Genomic DNA, 3,774 nt, shown 5'->3' with positions numbered 1-3,774 from the left:
TATCTTTTCAATCTTCATTTCTCTCTCTTTCTTTCACTTTTAGATTTCTCTCTACCTCATCTTCTTCTTTCTTTTTCTCTCTCTTCCTCCATTTTCTTATTCTTCTTTTTCTTTTTTATGGTCTTTGTTGTTGTCATTATTGCTGTCGATGTTCATTGTTTTTTATCGCATTTTTTTTCTCTTTTTGGTTCTTATTTATACAAATTGTTTGCTTTGTTTTAAATTTTTTGAACTTTTTTTAAAGCCATTGAAGAAAATTTATAGAAAATCAAGTAATTATGATAGTTGTTGCAACTAGGGGTGTTCATGGTTCGGTTTGGGTTGGTTATTGATTAAAATCATAATCAAACCAATTTAATCGGTTATTAAATGTCTAAAACCATAACCAAACCAAGTAAAATAATAACCACGGTTTTGGTTATTGTCGGTTTGGTTCGGTTATTTGGTTTATGACTAACCGAGATAATTCAAATATTCTCTCTCTACATTCTTCAAATTCTTACGAAGCTCTTTTTTCCTCACGGCTCATAAAGGTTCGAAACAAAAAAGGAAACAACTTAAACATTCGAAACAAAAAAGAAAACAACTTAAAATCAATTTAAAATTTGAAAAACTTCTTACAAACCTTCTCAAAATTTGACAATCTTTTACTTGGGGTTGTGGAGTTGAGGTTGCTATTGAGCCTTCACTGTTAGTCTATGACTGTGAGTCTGTGACTTTGTGAGAAACCAACGTGAGAGGAACAAAAATGTAAAAGGAAAACAGATACTAGGATTTTAAAGTTTTAACTTTTACCTTATGTTGCTGCCTGCTGCTTAAGTGCTTAGTGCTTATTAGAAATTTAGGATTTAGAATTGAGGATTTAGAATTGGGCTTGAGAGTTGGCTAATGGACTTGGATTATTGGACTTGGACTGTTGTTTAGTGTTTATTAGAATTTATAATTGGGTTAGAGAGTTGGGCTTGGATTGTTGGGCCTTAAAAATAAGTAGATTAATATTAAATTAATAATTAAAAGGTATAAAATATCTTTAATTATTTATGAAAAACTAATATTATACATAAAAATAATTATAAATTTTATGTATATAATTATCGGTTTGGTTCGGTTATTTATTCGGTTATTTTTTCTTATAACCATAACCAAACTAAATATTATCGGTTATTCAAATTTAAAACCAAACCAAACCAAATCAAACTAAATATCGGTTTTTTTATTCTATTTGGTTAAATTTTCGGTTTGGTTTTGGTTTTAACCAAAACTGTGAACAGCCCTAGTTGCAGCAACTACTGAAGTTGTTTTAGCAACTACTGAAGTTGTTGTAGCAACTACGATAGTTGTTGTAGATGTTGTAGCAGCTTCAGTAGTTGTTTAAATTGTTGCAGTAACTTCATCAATTATTTAAATTGTTGCAACAACTTCAACTTAGTTGCTTTGACAACTTCGACAGTTGTTTAATTTTCTGACAAAAATTTAGGTGAAAGATCGGGTGATTATGGCGGCAAAAAAGGTGTTGATAACAATGAAAGTGGAGGTGGTGGTTGTTGTAAAGGTGACGATAAAGGAGAAGAAAGTGGAAGCGGTGGTGGTAGAGGAGGAGGAAAATGAGGAAGTAGTGATGGTGGAGGAGGAAGAACAGGTGGTTATGGTAAATGAGAAAGTAGTGATGGTAGTGGAGGAGGAAAAAGAGGAAAAAGTTGTGTTGATGGAAGAAGAAGAGGAAGAATTGGTGGTGGAGGAGGTGGTGACGATGACGGCGACGGCGACAGAAGGGGAGGAGATTATGGTGGCAGAAGGTGGGGAGGAGTGGGTGGGTGGGTGGGTGGACCTTTGTGTAAATAATAAAACTTGAGGGTTTTAAAATTAGTATCATTAATACTAATCATAAAATTATTACAACACTCAATTTTTAAAACTCGTCACTCTTTTTAAATTCTAAGACTTTTTTATCATCTTTAATTAAAAATCCTTAGAGGCTCGGTGGTTTGTAAAGAATTTAAGAAAAAAATTAGTGAAATTTTTTGAAATGTCATTATTAAGATATTATATTTTGAGTTATAACAGAATTTTATAAGTTTCAAGTTGTATCAGTAAAACTCTATCAAGTTATAACAAATTTTAAAATATAATGCAATAATTAATTTATTAATAAATGGATTAAAAAAAAGGTAATAAATGTATTAATGGTAATACCAAATTAACATTCAATCAGGACTCTAGTTTTAATTTATAAATTAATGAATTATATTTTATTAAGTAATTAAATAACAATATATTTTTCCTTAAAGATAATGTTTTATAATTAGCCAGATATATCAATCCTTGATTTTCTCCATTTAGTTGGACATTATTTTGGTTGTTATCAATCTCTTAATTAATATCCTAATTAATAGTATCAATATCTTGTTTTAGTTTCTCTTTCCTCGTCCTTTCTACGATATTTTTTTAATTGTTTTGAAAATTGATATTATTTTTTGTTTTTTTATTTGAAAATCATTTTTTTTAATTTAGTGTTCTTATTTCTTAAATCTATTTTATTTTTTAAATCTCTCCTTAATATTCTCACACTTTTCTCTCTTAATATACCCGCATTAATTATTTTTTCCTTAATTTTTTGTGCATGTTTTTTTTTCTTCCCTATTTATCTTCAATACAAATTTTATGCTTTCATCCATGATTTTAAATTAATTTATTTTTTGTATAAATTTTGTAAAGTAGCATAATTACCATCAATCTAGGAATTAAATCCCTTATTTTTCTCATTCAGTTGATTTAGTTGTAACAATACTTCGCAATTACTGTCCTTAATCTTTTCAATTAGTTGATGCGGTTAGATATACTCCTTCCTGAGATTTATTATTTTAATAAATAAAGAATTAATTAAAATAGAATAAAAAAGGGCAATTAATTTTAGTTATCATAAAATCTGAAATTACCATCAATCCAGGAATTGAACCCCTTATTTTTCTCATTCAATTGATTTACTTGTAACAGTAATTCACATTTATTGTTCTTAATTTTCTAAATTAGTTGTGCAGAATATTCTATTTTGTGTATGAAATTTATTTGAATTTGGAATATTCAAAGTTCTTATCCACTACTGTATGAAATTTAGCTAAAATTTTAATTCTAAGTGTTTGTATAAAATCTGTGTATAACAGTGAATGGAATTTATATCCAAGTAAAAATTTTGAATATTAAAGTTGTTTGATGTAATGACCTTGAGGGTCATTTTCAGAAATTGGCACAACATTATCATACCCCCTATCAATATAGGTGTCATTGGACTCATTATGAAGCGTATATTTCATTCTTGATAGTGAGTTGTCATTCCGGGCATTGAATTCAAAGGTCGTTTGTATGGTAGAGCGTTCGAGTGTTGTTTCAGCAATTGAGGTAGGTTTAGTTATCCTTTTTGGGGCTGAGTTGGGAAGATTATTCAAGTTTTATATTGTAGACTTTGGGATGGGGTCGTAGTGTAGTTTTGAGACTGATAATTGATATTGTGATTGCCTATGTGAGGGCTTATACATGTTGTATAGCCCATGTGAGGGCCTTATATGATATTTTTATTTGTGATTGAGACTGTGTAATCTATGAGTTGACTGAGTAGAGATGAGTAGAGGTCATTTGACTGGTAATGCCCGTTTGAGGGGTTGAGTTGAGGGTTTTGAGCATGCTTGAGTAGTGGTATATTGTTGAGAAAGAGTTGAACACTTAATTGATGTATTACCTTCCCATTACTGTCTATTGAGGGTGAATATCATACTTAGG

This window comes from Solanum dulcamara, chromosome 6 (assembly GCF_947179165.1).
Source record: "Solanum dulcamara chromosome 6, daSolDulc1.2, whole genome shotgun sequence".
NCBI classification, from domain to species: domain Eukaryota; kingdom Viridiplantae; phylum Streptophyta; class Magnoliopsida; order Solanales; family Solanaceae; genus Solanum; species Solanum dulcamara.
This window is presented reverse-complemented; position numbering follows the sequence as displayed.